The sequence below is a fragment of the Podarcis erhardii genome (assembly GCF_964252035.2).
Source record: "Podarcis erhardii genome assembly, chromosome: 8".
Taxonomy (NCBI): Eukaryota; Metazoa; Chordata; class Lepidosauria; order Squamata; family Lacertidae; genus Podarcis; species Podarcis erhardii.
In genome coordinates this window covers 12,812,842-12,827,304 of record NC_138499.1, presented here as the reverse complement: position 1 = coordinate 12,827,304, position 14,463 = coordinate 12,812,842, and the positions used below count along the sequence as shown (strand labels likewise).

Below are 14,463 nucleotides of genomic sequence, written 5' to 3'. Positions count from 1 at the left end.
CCCATTGGCGAAAGCGCGCCTTGGGTTACAACCTGTTTTGGTTTACAAATGGACCTCCGGAACGGATTATGGTTGTAAACCAAGGTACCACTGTATTCAATAAACGTTTTAAACGTATGTTCTTCTTGTTCTCTTATTCTGTATGTTAAGTCTGCCACTTGCGCATATTCTGTCAACTTAAGTTGCCATTCTTCTTTGGTTGGGTCCTCTATTTGTGGGCTAACAAAACATGGGCCACAGTAATGGCATACATAAATAACCTTTTTTGACACCTGGGAATTTCAGTCTGAATTATCCCCAACAGAAAGGACTCTGTTTTTTGGTTTTTTTTGGAAAGTACTTTTAAACATTTTCCCCCAATTCATTATGAATCATTTCCGAATACTCTTACCCATTTTTAAGTCCACCACCTATGAAAGAACGTTCCTATCACGTCTTTGCCTCTCCAGCACTTATCTGATTCAGTCTTCTACATCTTAGCAAGCCTCCTCAGAGTTAAATACCATCTGTGAATCATTTTCAGGTAGTTCTCCTTCTAAGAATAACATGCTGTCCTCGCTTTTCTCTATCCACTTCCTCTATTATGAACTTCTCTCATGTCACCTCTTAATTGCATTTTCTCTAAGATAAAAATCCCCAAGTGCTGCAACTTTTCCTGGTAGGGCAGTTGACAACAGCTGGAGAGGACGATTGTGCCCGCATTCTGCTTGTGGAACCCTGAGGATGATGAGGATGATGATGATGATGATGATGATGATGATGATGATAATAATTTTTATTATTTATACCCAGCCAGATGGGCGGGTCCCCAGCCACTCTGGGCGGCTTACAGCATATATAAAAACATAAAACATCAAGCATCAAAAACTTCCCGATACAGGGCTGCCTTCAGATGTCTTCTAAAAGTTGTGTCATTCCTTTATCAACCTGGACTACAATTCCCATCACCTTTGCTAGCTAAGGATGATGGGAGTTGTATTCCAAAAACAATTGGAGATCCCAGTTTGGGAAACAGATCTAGTCCAGGCATAGGCAAACTTGGCCCTCCAGATGTTTTGGGATTACAGTTCCCATCATCCCTGACCACTGGCCCTGTTAGCTAGGGATGATGGGAGTTGTAGTCCCAAAACATCTGGGGGCCCGAGTTTGCCTATGCCTGATCTAGTCCAACCCCCTGCAATGCAGGAATCTTGAGCTAAAGCATCCAAGACAGATGGTCTTCCAATCTCAGCTTTCAAAACCTCGAAAGAAGGAGAGTCCATCACCTCTCATGGGAGTTTATTCCACTGCCAAACAACAGCTTATTCCCAAGTAGTTGGTCACTGTGCTAAACTGGACACTGGAGTTGATGGTCCCAGGTCCAGCCGGGCCTCTCCCCTTACATTCTTAGATCTTGGTTTGTAAGCTCTTTTCCGTTAATTAAAGCCAGCAGCGTGGGAATTGGCTTGCTGTCCGTCTGGCTTTTGAGCGGGGCAATCTACTGCTGACCTCCAGTTGTCAAATTGCTTCTAAATTCAGTTGGCTCTGTCTGCATCAGGCTCGTAAATTGAGTTTGCTCTCATTCACTGGCTCCTTTTCTCCTTTTTAAATGCAATTAAGCCCTGTAAGGAAGTAAAAAAAAAACCCCACCACCACCTCTATATACCAGTGGACTGGTCCACCCTTGGGGAATATATTTTGCCTTGCTGGAATCTTGGGATGTGGGGGTGCACTTTGGGCTTGTGATGGATGCAGCACTTAGCCAGGACATAATACCAAGAGGCTTAAGAGATGCTCATCTTTCCCTAATCTCTTTGAGTGTTCCTTCCTCCCCCCTTGATTGAAAGACCATTAGCCCATGGGAGGGGACACATAAGCAAGGCAGAGACGAGTGTCTTTATAGCAGAGCAGTCCAGCTGTTTCACAATTAGCAGCCAATTCTCTCTCACCACCAAAGGAACACAAGTGAATAGCAAAGAAAATCTTTAATAAAAATACATTTATTTTTTTTAAAAAAACAATTAGCAGCCAATTTGGCTTTGTTTGTGGGAAAATAGTTTGACTTAAAGTTAGCCAGGTGTGTGTCTCTGTCTATGCATTTAGGGCTTGGGATTGGCAAGTCAGTTTTTCAGGGGTTTGAAATGCAAATTTTTTTTGGGGGGGTGGAAAGCTAACTAGGCTCCCCTTTTATGTGGAAGCAAGCTGTGCTGGAACTTCCGGTTGCAAATAAACACCTGAGTTTGGTTAGGGCCGGTTTTGCTGGGCCAGCGGTGATTGCAGTGGTTCAGTTTGGCGTGAAGCGAGGAGCTATGGGGGAGCCTATTGTGCATGTCCGATTGATGCATGGGTAGTTTTGGAGCCAGAAGAAGGTGCCTGTGGGGGGAGAGTATGGGGAGTATTGTTTTAAGTAGATATAAGAGTTGCTGCAACTTACTTCTTATGACTCAGTGTTGGAGGAAGCAGAAGCGGGGGGGGAAAGGAAGAGAGAACTTTTCTCCCTAAGATAAGCCACTTAACCCACAAAAGCAAACAAAAGCCCCCTTCGAGCCCCCACCCCACCCACTTGAAAGGTTCTTGGCAGAATTGCATCACTGTGATTATGGCCTGAGATAGGGAGACACAGGCATAATCTCCCTGTCATTTCATTTCATTTGGGTCAGGCGAGAGACCACCTTTAACGTTTTCATTTTGGAAAGGGGGTGGTAGATAACTGCAACAAAGGGCAAGCAAGGCAAGAGCGGAGCTTTAAACAATTGAAGCAACGTTTTGGTTTACACATATGTGCTGTGGGTTAAACCACAGAGCCTGGGGCTTGCTGATCAGAAGGTCGGCAGTTCAAATCCCCATGACGGGGTGAGCTCCCATTGCTCAGTCCCTGCTCCTGCCAACCTAGCAGTTCGAAAGCACATCAAAGTGCAAGCAGACAAATAGGTACCGCTCCGGTGGGAAGGTAAATGGCATTTCCATGCGCTGCTCTAGTTCACCAGAAGCGGCTTAGTCATGCTGGCCACATGACCCGGAATCTGTACACCAGCTCCCTTGGCCAATAAAGCGAGATGAGCTCTGCAACCCCAGAGTCGGCCACAACTGGACCTAATGGTCAGGGGTTCCTTTACCTTTAAACAAGCTATAGCTTAAGGCCCCACTCTCTTGGGCCCCCCCCCAAATTTTCCCCACTATTAATATACTTAATTGTATTTCATTTCAATGATTACTTTGATAAAATACATATTTTGTTATGTGCAAATGGCTTTAGATACCTATTAGGTCCATAAATTACCATGTAGCATATATTCAACAACAACAAAAAACACAGTGACAATTTGTTGTTGACAAAGGACAGCTGGACATAGAAAGGCCCCATTACCTTCAGTAGCTTAGGGCCTCATCAGACCTAAATCCAGCCCTGGTGCCATCGCAGTGCAGGTGCCTGAGATTAAAAATTGCATTTTAAGCGTCTCTCGCAAGAGTGGGAGCTCCTCTTTTTTCCCCACACAGCCGGCACATTCTGATGAATTGCCAAGGATGACGCGTGCGTTGAGCAAAAAACAAAATGCAGCATTGCTTTGGGGAGTGACAACAGCGCTTGGGTACCGCGAAATAAATCACTTTCCCTTCCCTCCCTTGACTTGCTTGTACAAACACAGCCGCCTTAACCACACGCACAAAAACACGCAGTGCTCGGACGGCCTCCAACGATAAACCATATTCACTATGGAATGCTTGATGTTTGCCACATCCACCTCACACATCCTCCCCAATTAGGAAACGGCTTGTGCATTGGTTTCAGCCAGTGCAGTCTGAACAGCCTGCATCCATAACGGGTATCTTTTGATTACGGTTTCCAGGTTGAATAATAATAGTTTTAAAGGGTGTAAAAAAAAGAGCCCTGGTAGAATAGGGCAAGGCATTTGGAGATCTTCTGTCTTTGAACCTGGAAGTTCTGTTTGGTGGCATTGATAGATCCCCTTGCCTGTGGGTTGGTCTGATCCGTAAACCAACAGACCATGCAGGCGGCGGGTCCCCTCCACATCAAGTGGCTGTGAGTCCCACAAGTTTATTTGGGAGTTTCGTGAAGAGGTTTTTCCTGTTGCTTATTCTGGACCTTAAAGTTTTTGTGGACTTTTTGGAGGTCATAAATTGTGGCAGCACCTGTAAGTTGGAGAGCATTGTCCTGTCCTAAGGCTCAGGAGGAGCTCAGTTTATAGTCACCTTGTGTGGGGTGGAGACAAGATTGCATCCTTTTCTTTCTCTGAGACACGTCAACAAAATCCGTTGGGACCGGGATCCCCAAACCCTTAGAGGTGTCTCCTTTGCTTGGATGCCTCTGTGAATTGGGCCATTGCTTCCTCTAATAGCGAAGTTGAGCCATGTGGGATATTGGAGTTCCCAGCTTGGTTGTGAAGTTCACAGGGTGACCTTGGAGTCAGTCACAGACTCTTCACCTACCTTTCAGGTTCAGGTAGGTAGCCATGTTGATCTGATGCAGTCGAAATAATTTTTTTTAAAAAATTGTCCAGTAGCACCTTAGAGACCAACTAAGTTTGTTCTTGGTATAAACTTTCGTGTGCATATGGTGTGCTTATACCAGGAATATAATAATAATATATTATTTATACTCAGCCCATCCAGTTGGGTTTCCCAGCTTCCCAGGGCTGCCTTCAGATGTCTTCTAAAAGTCTGGTAGTTGTTTTTCTCTTTGACATCAGATGGGAGGGCGTTCTACAGGGCGGGTGCCACTACCGAGAAGGCCTTCTGCCTGGTTCCCTGTAACTTGGCTTCTTGCAGCGAGGGAACCGCCAGAAGGCCCTCGGCGCTGGACCTCAGTGTCCAGGTAGAACGATGGTGGTTGAGACGCTCCTTCAGATATACTGGACAGAGGCTGTTTAGAACAAACTTAGTTGGTCTCTAAGTTGCTACTGGACAATTTTTTTACCTTTCAGGGTCATTGTAGGAATTAACTGAGGAACGGGGCGAACCATGTTCTCCTTGGAGAAAAAGGGTGGGATATCAATGCAGTGAATAAGCTCTTCTGCTTACCTGCTTAAGAAAGCTGGAGGGGCCTGCCAGATGGAGATGTCATTCTTCAACCTGGCATCCAGAGATCTCCAGACGGCTGCAATTGGACCCATGCTGGTTGCAAAATGCTGGGCTCATTTCTATCACTGGCCAAGTGCTTGGATCTACAGGTGCTTAACCAACCACTCCCATCGGGCTCAGATGCAAGATGGCTCGGTGTGTGTGTGTGTGTGTGTGTGTGTGTGTGTGTGTTGCGCTGAAACTCTACTGCAGAGCTGTCCGAACTTTTCATGTTGGGGGCACACTTTTTTAGACATGCGTCATTTTGCAACACAGTAATTCTGTTTTGCTAGCAAACCGGAGGTTCAACTAACCCCTTTTCCAGCCTCGTTGGAAGGAACGTGGGGAGCGTTTGCGTGAGACACCTACACACTGTTGCCGACACACTAATGTGTCGTGACGCGCAGTTTGGAAAACTCTGCTCTACTGTGTCGTTTTTCTATGCCGCCGGTGGCATCTCCTTCAAACCAGGTTCCTCGGCTGCTATGCATGCGGTACCAGGCTGCCAACATGGTAGTGCCAACAGGGCTCTGGATCCCTGGAGTGCTGGTGCTCTTAAACACCAGCAAAGAGACCTTGTTTAAACTTTGCACATGCCCGGCTTTCCGTTTAAATCTGCCCCACGTTTATTGGTGTGTGTGTGAGAGTGTGTGTAAAAATACATGTATGCTTCCTTTGAATCGAATGAAAGAAGGCCAACAGTGTTTGCTAAATTCCTCATTTGCAGCCTTTGATTCTTCTTCCTCACTTTGTCCCTCTCCCCACCTACCGTATTTTTCGCTCTATGGCGCACTTTTTCCCCTCCAAAAATTAAGGGGAAATGTGTGTGTGTCTTGTGGAGCGAATGCAGGCTCCATGGCTTCAGCGATAGCAACGCGAAGCCTCCGAAGCGCAGAGGGAGTGCTCCTGCTGCGCTCCGGAGGCTTCGTGTTGCTTTCGCTGAAGCCTGGAGAGCGAGAGGGATCAGTGCGCACGGATTCCTCTCGCTCTCCTGGCTTTGCTTCGCTGGAGAGGCGCTGCGCAGCTTTCCCTCTCTGCGCAGTGCCCCTTCAGCTAAGTGGGAGGAGAAATGGAAGGGGCTCCGTTTCTCTTGCCGCTTCACTGAAGAGGCGCTGCGCAGAGAGGGGGAGAATTTTTTTTCTTGTTCTCTCCCTCTAAAACAAGGTGCGTCCTATGGTCGGGTGCATCCTATAGAGCAAAAAATACGGTAATTTTTGATGGCTGTCTCAGACAAGGGAGGCCCTTTGTCCTTGAATTGACCTTGTCCTCCATCCTCTGCAAACCAAGATGCTGAAAATTTGGTGACTGCTTACTGAGAGATCAGGCTTCCTTTCTCTCTCTTTCCCCCACGCCTTTCTGACAGCCATTTGCAAGGAAAAGGGAAAGTTTACATTTATCATGCAAGTGGAACAATTTCCAGTCTACTCTCCCACCCCCAGCTCCCTGTCTCATGCCCTGTCTGCTCCATGTAACAGTTTCTCCTTGTTTTGTTTCCTCTTCCCAAGGTCTCAGTCTTGATTTCTGGAGCGATCCAATAGACACAGCAGCTCCTCCAACATCTTGTTCCTTTCGTTCAAGGACGCCCAAGGCCGTGGGACTTTCTCGAGCTGCCCAAAGATTCCGGAGAATGCCAGCTGCGGATGAAATATGTGCGTGGGGAGGGACGAAAGATTTTGGCTGTTCCCCCTCCCCTCATTCTGGATGTTCATACCAAGATAACATTGCTGAAGATGGATTATTTCCCCTGCTATCAATGGAATATGCATTTTTTGTGGTTAATTTTGTGTGTGTGGATGCTGGGGGAAAAGCGCCGCCAGTAGTCTGAACATGAGACTCCCTGCCCTACTGTTTCCCATTGGGACAAGTGTGCTACCCAGGTATGTCTGTGATTACCTGATATACAGATAAGTTTTAAGTTTCTCAAAGTTTGCGGTGAATTCATTCTCTCTCTCTTTCTCTGTATGCCCCCAGCATGGACATATCACAACTGATCTTTTAAGCACAGTGAAAGGAGTTGAACATGAGAAAACATGCTTTCTCCCTTGCTCCTGGCGCTGCCACGCTAATCATAGCTAAACCATGGCTAGCCTTAGCGTTGCGTCAGGACCCTGGTTCAGTCTGTTTCTCACCAAACAAACCAAGAGTGTTTGTAAATGTTTGTTCTCAGATTGCTGCGTGTGGGTGGTTTGGGAAGAAACAAACCATGAGCCTGGATTTGGGCATTCTGCTAAGGCAAACCATAGTTTAGCTCCTGGCAGTGTGGCAGGAGCGAGGGAGAAGCAAAGCACCTGCGATTTTAGCCCTGCACTTAAAGCTAAATTTAACTAAAATGAAGTGTGAACAAAGCTGATGTGTTGTCATGTGCAGAAATTTTCCTTCTAATACAGTGGAACCTTGGTTCTCGAACTTAATCCGTTCTGGAAGTCCCTTTGACTCCCGAAACCATCCGAAAACCAAGACGCGACTTCCGATTGGCTGCAGGAGCCGTGTTGGACGTTTGGCTTCCGGAAAACGTTTGAAAACCGGAACACTTAGGTTTCCGGCATTCGGGAGCTAATTTGTTCAGCAACTAAGCCGTTCGAGAACCAAGGTTCCACTGTACTGCAAAACATGCTGTTCGTGATACCTGGCTGCCATATTCTCTTACGATACTGTGATCACACTTGCCGGGACCATATGCTTTCTGGTTCGTGTGTGCTTGGAGATTGAGAGTTTCTATCCCAGAGCTTTGGTTTTCTTGTTGTTGTTCCCTGTGATGAAGACACCTTGCTGTGGATGGCAGAGGCTGAATTGCACTCTGAGCACGTTTCATATTTGCTGGATTCAAAGATGCATGATTGATCCTTTTTTTAGGATTACGGGAGTGCTGTAGGAAGCTTGGTGCATGCTGAGGTCAGTATATCGCACCATTGCACGGGGAGGAGGGAATGTTGGCAGGAGACAGAAATGTTGTGGTGATTAATAGCAATAGCTTGCTTGGAGCGAAGGTGGAGTTCTGCCAGTACCCAGCACAGGCAAGCACGAAAATTGCAAGTTTCGTGGAAGCTCCCATATTCTCCTTAGGGTTGCAATCTGATGCAGACTTCCTGGGGAGTCCGTTGACCTTTGGTGGTTAGCAGCAAATGGATGGAATCGGCCCTTTTGAAAGCATGTGCTAATACAGTGGTACCTCTAGTTACGAACTTAATTCATTCCGGAGGTCCGTTCTTAACCTGAAACTGTTCTTAACTAGAGGCGTGTTTTCGCTAATCCGCATGCGATTTCCATTCTCATCCTGGGGCAAAGTTCTCAACTCAAGGTAACTCTTCCGGGTTAGCGGAGTTTATAACCTGAAGCGTTTGTATCCCAAGGTGTTTGTAACTCGAGGTACCACTATATAGTAAGGTATAACAAACTGTGGGTTGTATCCTGTGCTCCACAGGCAAAGTTCTGCAGGCAAAGCAGCATTTCCATTGCCACAGCTCCCTCTGAACTCCCCCAAAATCTGTCCTGGAGGCTCCCCTAATATTTTGGAGCTAATTTTGTGAGATTGGGGGATGGGGAAAAATGAGAAGACGGGTTTTCACCACCCACCTGAACTGTGCGAATGTTAAGGAACGTAGGAGAGGGTATATTGTTTTGACATTTCCCCCTCCCCCCTGCTCACGCTAGTGAGTAAACATCAGAGCGCATTCCCTTTGCAGCTGATTGGAAGCAAGTTGATGATTCGTTAGAATCCTTTAATTAAGCAATCCAATCTGGATTGTTCCTGGGAAGTTTCTCCTTTACAGTCATACCTCGTTTTGCGGCAAGGATCCGTCCGAAAAAGACGCAGGGCAAAGCGCCGCATCTGCACATTCACACACGCGGAGTTGTTTGTGCTTCTGCGCATGTGCAAAGCATGATTTAGCAAACCCGGAAGTAACCCGTTCCGGTACTTCTGGGTTTGCCGCGGACGTTCACCGGAATGGACGCTAGACAAGGTGGACGTTCACAGAGGTATTACTGTATTTCCCTCTTAAAATAACAACAACACAACACAGCCTTCTTCGAAAGTAAGAATAAAGTTTTACTCATATTCACAGCAGTAATCTGCAGGCAGGCTTTCTCTTGTGGTTACAGTGAAAAGAAGTCCTGAGATGTCGCTCACACTTTCTGCTTGGGGGCTCCATCCTATGTGAAGGTTGAGCCATGCGCTGGCTAAGAGCCAGGAGAGTGAGAGTCCAAGAGACCAAGAGAGAGATGGTTGCATGGCCAACCCTTTTATCTGGTCAGCCCATCTACCTGGCCACACACACGGGAAGGGAAGAAAGCTCCAAAGCAGGTATGGCAGGAAGTCGTCCCTGTCTGGAGCCACGTTCCCCTGTGTGTCCATTCTAGGAAACAGGGAAATGTTGTACTTGACTGCTCTAATGATAACACATCCCACATAGCCCTTCTCAGGCAATACAACATAACATTTATATGCATAGATTTTATTCAACCACGCAGAGTCCCAGCTTGACATGAAGGTTCTGGAAACGCTTCTTTGGGTAGGGGCTTCATGAGGATGCCCGCGGTCACCTCCTTCGTAAAAATTGCAGCTGCCAAAGTTGGAAAACAAAGAAAGGCAAAATAGAGACGAAGACAGGGAAGAGAGAAAGAAATAAAGAAGTCAAAAGGAGAGAAACGTCAGCAATAGAAGCATTTAAAATAAAAAACGACGCTGTGATTTGCTGTCTGAAAGCTTAAGGATAGCATTTGATTCTTCTCTTTCGCATCTACATCTTTCTGTGGGCGAATCCATCCATTCCTTCCTTGTGAGGTTCTTTTTCTGTGCTGTAGGGAGAATTGGATAATGAGCTCAGGACAAAACGTTGGGTTTTTGTTTGTTTATTTGTGCTTTCTTTCCCCACCGAAAAATCAGGAAAATGTTGGTTTAAAAGGTTTGGGAGAGGCATCCACTCCCCCCCCCCTCCACCGGTCATTTGGCACAATCTCTGTGAGCGGACTGACTCTGTTATTACACGGCTGGCAAGGAAATTCCATTTTGCTTAGGATGCTACTGTACATCCGCTGGAATTTCTTCTTTTTATCGCTGTAACTTTATCACTTCCTCTGTTTTGGAATTTTAGCTCTCATTGTTCAGCCCCGGGACCGCAGCCTGTGGAATTTGCTCTCTGGGTGAGGAAGCCCTCAGATTTTTCACTGTTGATGCAGCTCTGCCTTTGCCGACTCATGGTGAGCTGTTTGCAGCTGTTTTTTTTTTAAAGGGCACCAGGAATAATCAGGAACTGCTTTGTGCTGAGTCAGACCGGTGGCCCATCTCACCCAACATTGCTTACACGGACTGGCAGCAGCTCTCCTCCGTTTTGGGCAGGGGGGCAGCCCTAACTGGAGAAGCTGGGAATTGAACTCTCAAAGCAGATGCTCTGATTTTACGGCTGCAGCCCTGTGTACGATTACCTAAGAGTAATCTCTGTGGAATTCAGTGGGAGAAATATTTCTTAGTAAATATGCACAGGGGTGATCATTCTGTTAGTGTGCTTTATTGATCTCCTGCCTGACCCTGGGCATCACTTCCAACTAGGTAAAGGTAAAGGGACCCCTGACCATTAGGTCCAGTCGTGGCCGACTCTGGGGTTGCGGCGCTCATCTCGCTTTATTGGCCGAGGGAGCCGGCGTACAGCTTCTGGGTCATGTGGCCAGCATGACTAAGCCACTTCTGGCGAACCAGAGCAGCACATGGATACGCCGTTTACCTTCCCGCCGGAGCGGTACCTATTTTTCTACTTGCACTTTGAGGTGCTTTCGAACTGCTAGGTTGGCAGGAGCAGGGACTGAGCAACGGGAGCTCATCCCGTCGTGGGGATTCGAACCGCCGACCTTCTGATCGGCAAGTCCTAAGCTCTGTGGTTTAACCCACAGCGCCACCCGCGTCCCTTCACTTCCAACTACTTTTGGCTAACTGGGGAGGGGAGGAGGAGGGAGGGAAAGAGTCACGCATAAGCAGGATTTCTGGGTGCAGTTGTAGAAGAGCTATGCAAGAGCTATGTTGAAGACCTTCTTACTTAGCTCAGTTGGTAGAATGTGAGACTCTTAATCTCAAGGTCGAGGGTTCGAGCCCAACGTTGTCCAAAAGATTCCTGCATTGCAGAAGGTTAGACAGATGTCCCTTGTGGTCCCTTTTGACTATAATTCTATGCACAGACCAGGGCCGGATTTAGGTTTAATGAAGGTAATGGGGCCTTTTATATGTCCAGCTCTCCTTTGTCAACAACAAATGATTGCTTTTTTGTGCTGAATATATGCTATATGGTAATTTGTGGCCCTAATACAGTCATACCTCGGGTTACAGATGCTTCAGTTTGTGTGTTTTCGGGTTGTGCACTGTGCTGAACCTGGAAGTACCGGAATGGGTTACTTCTGGGTTTCGGTGCTCGCGCATGCGCAGAACTGCTAAATTGCGCTTTGCGCTTTCGCAGAAGCAACGAATTGCAACCCGTGTGTGCGCAGATGTGGCGCTGCAGGTTGCGAACGTGCCTCCCGCACGGATTGCGTTCACCACCTGAGCGTCCACTGTAGGTACCTAAAGCCATTTGCCCATCTTGCCATGCAACCAGTCCATGCAGAATGTAGGCACCCTCTATATAGAAAGGAGCAAACCAGTGATATTTTAGGGAGCAGGCGGGGCCCATGACTTACATCACAGGAGCCTACACAACACAAAACACTGTTGTTGTATGTAGGTTTTATTTTATTTGTTTTTTTATCTTATATTTTGGAAATGTACATCCAGTTGTTGTTTTTCCCTTTTATTTTATTTTTTTGAGCCCCCAAGAGAGTGGGGCCCTAAGCTATAGCTTGCTTCGCTAATACATAAATCTGGCACAGACATATCCACGCTAGCATGCAAATTTCCCCCAAACACACACACACACACACGAAAACAGTACTGCTAGGAAGAGATTAAAGAGAATGCTAAACCACATCGGATGCTGGCAATCATGACAGCAGCTTTCATCAGTGAAACCATGATTGCCCACGACACACAGAGCCTCTGATCTGCAGCAGAGCAAAAGCCACTTATTGCAGGAATGCTCTTTCTGTTCTTCCCCAATCCCACAAAAACACACACACACACACACACCATAATCTGACTCGCACAGACATAGTAGAAGTCAGCTCTTTCAAAACGTTTGATTTCTCTGGCTCTCTAGGGATAAGTGGGTGGATTTTTAAAAAGCAAGGGGGGGGGGAAAGATCTCTTTTTCGGAAACAAGAGTATCTTTGGCCTATACACACAAAAACCCAAACACATAATTGAGCACAGTGATGCTCTGCCCAAAGTCTGCTGAGTAATAGAATGCAGCAGGATGAAAGCTGCCCTGGCCGGAGCCCCAGGAGCAGACAGCTGGGCTTTGAAAGCCAGCCACCGTCTGGAACGGAGGGCTGCCAAAAGACAGCCTTAACCAGAAGTGTGTGACTGTGCTGCGGCCCGGTGACCAATTAAACTCCAGGAAATCGCTGCTGACCTCTTCCCAACACTTAACCCACCAGTACAGTATTAACTCTGTCCCAGTCAGCATTCCTGTCGACGTACGGAATCCACGTTCGCACAGTTACTTGAACAGAGAGATTTCTTGGCTAGAAAACATCCCTGCCACTCATCCTGCTGCTTCCGTGGCAGATCCCGGACCAGCTGTGCCTGGGAACACAAGTCATCTCGGAACGAATGTGGCTCCCATGGCACCGTCAAGGTAATGGGCTCACACCTGTGCTCAGGAAACCTGGCAATGTCACACACAATTGACCTCCAGACTCTGCCTGGACATCCACTGTGGTTCTTCTGCCCTAGTGAAACTGTGGGGTTCTGTTTTTCAATGTCTTTACAAACGACTTGGAAGAAGGAATAGAGGGGATACTCATCAAATTTGCAGATGAAAGGGGTAGCTCATGCTGCAGAAGACAGAATCAGAATTCAAAATGACCTTCAACAACAACAACAACAACAACAACAACAACAATTTATTATTTATACCCCACCCATCTGGCTGGATTTCCCCAGCCACTCTGGGCGGTTTCCAACAGAATATTAAAATACAATAACCTATTAAACATTAAAAGCTTCCCTTAACATTATGTTTTGGTGATTGCAACCCTTTGGTGCCTAGTTTCTATATCTGAGTTTCTAACACTGGGCTCCGTGTCCCTTGGGTTGAAAAAGTTTTCCCAGCCCGTCGTAGCTTTTCCCCAAAGCGGGAAAGGCAGTGAGGAGAGCCTCTGCCCCAGCTATGCTTGGGGAAACACAAGACAAAACATCTGCGAATAGATTTGCCTAGCAGGAAGGCATCACAGAGAAGGAACACAATGCAAGTTGCAGAAGGAGTGACCCGGCTGGAAGAATTTTGGCAACTGCAGGGGCCTGTCATCTCCCGCATCTCATCGGCTGAGTGCCATAATCGCTTGTCATTTCACGACTCTTCCCTGTTGAGCTTTGCAGGCTAACATAGAGGAAATTAAACAGGCAGAGCCACCCTTCTGTAAATGTTTGGTGCCCACTGTTTTAAGAAGCAAAGTGAAATTTCACGACTGATTGGTTTGTCTTCTGGCTTGGCTCAGAATCGCAGGCTAGCTGTGACAGGTTTGGGACTTATTCTGTTTTACTGATGTTTCCTTGCCGGATGATTTCTGGGGTTTTTTGGTGATCTTTCACATGGTGTAAGAGCCACTTCTGGAAACCTCGTGGAAGATTAGTGCTTAGAATCATAGGATCTAGTCTAGCCCCATGTAATGCAGGAATCTCAGCTAAAACATCCATGACAGATGGCCATCCAACCTCTGCTTAAAATCCACCAAGGAAGGAGAGTCCATTACCTCCCAAGGGAGACCGTTCCACTGTCAAACAGCTATTACTGTCAGAAAGTTCTTTTTCATGTTTAGTCGGAATCGCCTTTCTTGTAACTTGAAGTCCTTGGTTCAAGTCCTACCTTCCAGAGCAGGAGAAAACAAGCTTGCTCCATCTTCCATGGGATAGCCCTTGAGATATTTGAAGATGGCTATCATGTCTCCCTTAAAGCTATGGTTTTCCCAGTAGTGATATATGGAAGTGAGAGCTGGACCATAAAGAAGGCTGATTCCCGAAGAATTGATGCTTTTGAATTATGGTGCTGGAGGAGACTCTTGAGAGTCCCATGGACTGCAAAGAAGATCAAACCTATCCATTCTGAAGGAAATCAGCCCTGAGTGCTCACTGGAAGGACAGATCCTGAAGGTGAGGCTCCAGTACTTTGGCCACCTCATGAGAAGAGAAGACTCCCTGGAAAAGACCCTGATGCTGGGAAAGATTGAGGGCACAAGGAGACGGGGATGACAGAGGACGAAATGGTTGGACAGTGTTCTTGAAGCTACCAGCATGAGTTTGACCAAATTGCGGGAGGCAGTGGA

General features: G+C 46.9%; 1 long non-coding RNA gene across 3 annotated transcripts in view; it reads left to right on the top strand.

The window, feature by feature from the left end:
* LOC309349113 overlaps positions 1-14,463 on the top strand; it is a 144,730-nt gene that overhangs the window by 31,916 nt on the left and 98,351 nt on the right. For all 3 annotated transcript variants that reach the window (XR_014159724.1, XR_014159725.1, XR_014159726.1), the window contains exon 2: positions 6,564-6,935. This is a non-coding gene — a long non-coding RNA (uncharacterized lncRNA). The remainder of the gene's footprint in view (positions 1-6,563; positions 6,936-14,463) is intronic.